We start from the raw sequence: 6,328 nt of genomic DNA, 5'->3' as shown, positions 1-6,328 counted from the left end.
ACAAACGGTTGAGCTAAACATATCAGGTCGATAAGGCTTTTCCCTTGTATTTTACCTATTTATAAACAGGTCGGGCCAATTTTTAAACAGTGGGGCGCGATCTGTCCAATCAGTGTGGGTTGGAATACACCCTTACATGCATCATCAATGTTCATATTAAAACTCCCCTCCAAAAAAAAAAAAAAAAAAACTAGGGGTATCAATCCGAAGCCTGCACCTATTCAAGCAATCGGTCCCGTGCTAGCATTCCAACCAATGAAAGCACAGTGAGCATGGACCAGGAGCAAAGGTCATCTTATCTTGCTTAATGGCAGGCTTGACTTAAGGCGCAATTGCGTGCAAGAAGGATGACTTAGCTAAGTTGGGTTGGGCTGAGCCTAAGGCTTCAAATGTTGAATTTGTAACCTACCTAGGTTGAATTTAGAAGTTTTCATTACTTAGATTAGTCCATGGATTAAAATCCTAGTCCAAGTCGAAAAATAAATAAATAAATAGAGACAGCATGAGATTTTCTGGGCCCAATTGCACGAACGAAATTTAACTGTTGTGGGGACTGCAACCCTTATGGCAGACAAAGAAATGGAATCTAAAAGGGTAAACTGATCAAAAGACTAGGTCATGGTTTTAAAACTTGGACCGTAGTAATCTATAGATTAGTCTATTTCACTCGGGATTGAATATGATTGATTCCAATTAATCTCAATTCTACACAAATTTAGTTCAACTGAGTTAGTTCGAGTACTATTGATTCCCGACTGATTCTTGGATGATTTGAATCGAAAACAAATTGAACTCAACAGAAATCAATCCCATTATCCAATTCCGAGTTTTTAAAACTCAACTACAGTGATAACCTATTGGTATCAAATAAAAAGGAAAAGCAGCAGAGATTGTGAAAGAAGAAATAATAAATCCCTCTATGTTCAAAGAGACTTTCACAATTTCAATGTACTAATACGACTCCACGAGGGTACATGGACTACTAAACCAGAGCATAACAATACATGGGAGGATATATAATTCAATTAGGGTAAGAAAATTGACATTTAGTCCAGCCAAATCATATCATCTCTGTACATTGGTTGGAATAGCAACATTATCTTCGTGTGGGTTGTAACAAAGACCTTTCGCCATAATTTGTTACTAGGCCCAGGCCGGGCTGGGGCCAAACCTACTAGATGAAATGCTGCAACAGAACTTGGGCACCTCGGTAGATATATTACACCAAAAATTCTCCCACTGAGAAAATGTTCTCAAAGAATGGAAAGTGGAGACCTTCGGTAACATTACTTTAAAAGGTCAAAACCTTAAGCAGGAGCTCTTTTGTTTACAAAGTCTGCCTATTTCAGCCCCTTCTCAAGCTCACGAGAATGAAGTTATCAAAGCTCTAGACGAGGCCTTTTCTTGTGAAGAAGATTTTGGGGGTAAAAAATTGTGTGTAATGTGGCTTCAAGGAAGGGACTAAAACATTGCTTTCTTTCATGCCAGCATAGTCTAACGACACCATCAAAATCAAAATTTTAAGCTCAAATTGCAATTTGGAATTGGTCTAATTTTGGAACAAAGATTACCACACACTACAATTCAATTTTCTGATCTGAATGTATGTTAAATCAAACACCAAGAAATACGAAAAATAAAGAGACAATAGATCCGCACGACACAGAGATTTAACGAAGTTCATACATCAGGGTGATGTACTATGTCCTCGGGCGAAGAAGAAGATATTTCACTATGCAGAAGAGAGATTACACCCAAGCAGCGGCGAGAAAACTCACCTTGAAACCTTAGCTCGAAAAACCCCCAAAATACAATGATTTTCTCAACAAGCAACAGTACATTATATATACTCCAAGTCACGGGTCGACCCATTGGGTCACGGTTGATCCGGTAGAACCAACCCCTCTGATTCCATCACAAATCTCAGAAAACTTCCCATTCGGGTCGCCACAAAAATATGTCAGAGCGGGTCAATCTACAAAACAGGTCAAGAATTCGAGACAAATTTAACAATGTGTCAATTAGGAGGCTTTAAAGGTGGTGCTTGAGAAAACGCAGATCTCTATATCTGAGGTTGATAATAATTTCCTTGGTTTGGCTCCCACAGTTGAGGAAATTAAAACGTCGATTTCCATGTTTTTATCAAACACTAATGATACTTTTGTTGTTGATCTTCTTTTCTTTTGATTGAGTTATGAACTGAATGAACGAAACTTGGCTCCAAGCCTGCTGCCCACCCGCCTTTGCAGCCAAAAAAAATGATATCTTAAAGGGTATTCTTAAAAATACGAAAATCAATGAAGGTATTTGTGAATCCAAAGAGGAAAATGAATTATTCCCTATTGGATCTGGATTGACGGAATTGGGATCTGTTGATCTAACTTTTTGGTTTTGGATTTTGGGTAAAGTCATATAATGTCCCTACTTACCTACATAAATTTGAAATATTGGTGGCAAGATATACGGTAGGGATTGGGAGACAAAAACGAGCGTAAACAATAGAGATTGAGCCCAAGTTAGTCTAACTAAAAATTGATTTAGCCTAACCAGAGGAATTCATATTTTGTGTTTAATCTTGCTTCTTGGAGCTTGATGGGATACGGGCCTATGTGCCAGGTCAGGCTGTATAGATGTGCAAAAGATAAGGACTATGGATTTAGTATCAGGAAAAACAACGCTGCCGTTCTCATTGGCCCATGCCCCCAGACATAGTCCCCGTGAAATGAAAGTCCTATCCAGACCTTCTATAAAATGAGAAAAAAATCCTCCTTAATCGATGCCTACATCTCCTCATTTGTCCTTGCATTAGTGTAGGAGCCACTCAATCAGGCAGGATTCTTTTTTCTATAAAAATGAAAGGTTTCAATCAATCTTTTGACTTTCTAAAACTTAATTGTGACAACAATAGCTGCCCTAGGAAATAACATGAAAATGACAAAGTTTGGCAAAACTCAACCGGCCCTAAGCCTAGTTAAGACAATCCAAGGTTGAGATATTCAAATCTGACCTCGGGGCCGACCTGGTTGAGTAATGAGAGTCCCTAGTGAGATTGCACGAGAGATGTAAACTGATTAGATTTGGATATCTCCCGACTGGATACTGATAACCCTAAACAAATATAGATAAGAATCGTCTATCCGTTTACAGCTTTGGCATGTGTAACCTAGACATTCCTGTTAGGATTTTTATGTGGGCTTAACTGATACCGATTGATCCATTGGGCCCAAGCAATTATAGACCCACTCTGATTAGGAAACTCTTAGCTCTTTACATTGTGAGAGTGGAATAGGATTTTAGGGATTCTATTATAAATAGAATACTGATGGTCCCTGCAGCCATTACTTAATGCCTTATTGGTTTTGGGAGCACGGTTTTCTCACAATAGCAAGTGCACAGAAAGAGAGGAAACCCTAGAGTAAGAGGCTGCAGAAAATCTCAATAGAAGGACTCCACTTGCGTAGTTCGACCACATGGGACAGAGGTTCATGATCTATGTTCATGGGACACAACTACTTCTTTATTCTCATTTATGGTTCATGTCATAGATGTTCTATTGATTATTATAGATATGGTAAATCTATATAGTTATGTATTTTAAGATTGGAGTACTTTATTATTCTTGGTTTAGGGACTAGACCCATGATTAATCTTTTATGATTGCTTGATGATTCTTGTATTCTAAACACTATAGGATTATTCATATATTTAATATGGTAAAGGATCCCCAACAATTCCTCCCCTCGATGGATACAATTCGCTCTCAATCTATGTTTCTTAGTTATCTTAGTTTATTTCCTCAAACTCTATAACCTGTCGAATCTTCAAGAACCCTTAAGATCATTAACTACTTGATTTTATTGTTAATCGAATATTTAGATCAGACAAATTATCTTTCAAATTATCCGAATTCAAATCAAAATACACTCGATCGGATATGAATAACCCTAAACGAATATGTATGAGCATCAAATTCAGATTTTCAACTATCCCTTTATATCCTTATTTGCATCCATAATTAATATCATTGGCAATAATTGGAGAGCGTGACATCAATTAAGAACCATAGGATGCTTGTCTTTTGTGTGTTTAGTTAGTCTCTTTCTGATGTTGTTGGCTTGATCCTAAGAAACCCTCTTGTGTTAAAGGTTGCACGTTCAATATGATATGAAGGACATAACATCATATAGAAAATGGGACAACCTAGTGCTTTTCTTGATTAGAAATGACTATGGTCCCAAACATAGGAAAAAACTATGAATTATTCTAAGGAATCATTTTCAATTGTAGAACCCTCTGAAAAGGACTAACCAAGAGGAATAAAAAGAAATAAAAGAAACCCATTTGAAAATGAAAACTTGTTTGATTGACAAGTGAAATAAATTCTAAGTTTCTGACTTAAATTTTCATTTTAAACTTAGGATTATTTTATGGCAAAACCAAGATAGGGCTTTGTGCCTTTACATGTCTACATCATATTATTGCCAATATGCATCTGACTTAGTTGTTGAGCACACATCTTAAATTCAAGAGAAATAGAGAGACCAATGATCAAACCCTAGCCTAACCCTATTAAACTGACCTTGCCCGCTTATTTACATCTAAGACCAACCGATACTAATTAACAGTTTGGTCCCAATGGATTTATAGTTTTGAAAATAATGAGTTGGTCCTAATCCAACTCAAATGAACCTTATTATAAATTGATTGAATTAATACAGAACGACTGAATAAATATAAATTAATGGAGTAGACGACTGATTCATTGATATTGAATATGAACTAAGATCAACTATGAAGGTGTGGCTCCAGATCTCCAATCACCAAAAGGTTCAACAAAAGGTAACAACTAAGGGTCCCACTATTCTCCTATCAGCTATTGTTCATTAGATCTCCCAATGATTCGAGAGAGTCATTTTTATTAAAATAAATATTCAATAAATGATGAGTCATATGATTGAGATTAGTCCAAAATTTAGATATGATTTATACATGATTTCCACTTTATGAGTTTCAGACGTAGAAGTCGAAGGCTCTTAATGTTTATAAACTCTTTGCATATCCCCTAAATATGACATAATCTCTAGGGCTATCTTACTACAAGACTACAAGTCAATGATCTTTCTCGATATATCTTTCTCTTTCATGTGGCAATTATCATTTTCCTCCTTCCTTTCTCCATGGACAGGGCAGTTTCTAGGTAAGTCCAATGGATACTTTACTATTTGCTTAGTTTTGGGTCTCAGTGGGTTTGGATTTGGGATCAAGGTTTTAGTTCATGGTATTAGATCTGATATGATTGACAACTGATGATATTAATACAATACCAATATGTATTTGTTAGTATCGGTCAGAATCGGTTGCAAAAAAAAAAAAAATCCAACTATTTTGGTGAATATATCGGTTATCGTATTTGTATTACATACTGTCTATACAGTCTAAAGTAAACCATCAATACAGATCGACCAATACAACCAATACCAGTATAGGTCGGCCGATATGACTAATCCCATATCGAAACCTAAAACCGTGTTTGGGACATACCAAGTCTTGACTCGGGCAAGTCACCAAAGTAGATTTAAAAAAAAACTTGAAACTTGATCGCGATTCATGACAACTCATCCAAGTTTAAGAAATGACCAGACCAGGTCGAGTTAGTCCGAATTTGGTGAGCAACGAACTTGGTATGAGTCGTAAACTCGAACGTCCTAAGTTCGATTCCCACTAAGCACACCTTGTGCCACTCACATGGGGGTGTTTAATGCTTTTCACTGTTTTCAGTGAAAGTTGAATGGTTCTCATACAACCCCGGTATGACCCGATCCATGCGGTTGTGGGGTCAGTATGGGCCAGCTGGACTAGCTAGGCTAAAGGCCTGGATATCTGTCGTTAGAAAAAAAAAGGTCAAGTTAGTCCGAATTTCTATTGACTAATTGGTTTTACCTAAGTTTGATTTTTTTTTTTAATTGGTTTATATGATATTTAAACACCATAAGTTTGATCTACAACTAAACAAAACATTTGGAATTTTGCTTGACTCACCAAGTTTTGTAGAAGATGAATTGGCTTGAAAAACCTAATTTTCCAACCATGTTTTGCCATGATACAAGTGTTAGCTAACCTAACCCAACAACAAATAATTGAGCACCTAACTTAATTTGATAACAATTGTAACTTTTTAATGGAATGGAATAAGCCAATACTTAAAAAAAAAAAAAAAAATTAATAAGCCAATAACTCAAGGGAAAAAGAACTCTATCCCAAAGCATGGCTTACACAATCACTCTAATGTATCTATCTCTCTTTCCTATGTGAAAAGACAACTTTCCCC

The sequence above is a fragment of the Macadamia integrifolia genome, chromosome 7, assembly GCF_013358625.1.
Source record: "Macadamia integrifolia cultivar HAES 741 chromosome 7, SCU_Mint_v3, whole genome shotgun sequence".
Taxonomy (NCBI): Eukaryota; Viridiplantae; Streptophyta; class Magnoliopsida; order Proteales; family Proteaceae; genus Macadamia; species Macadamia integrifolia.
Note: the sequence above shows the minus strand (reverse complement) of the source record.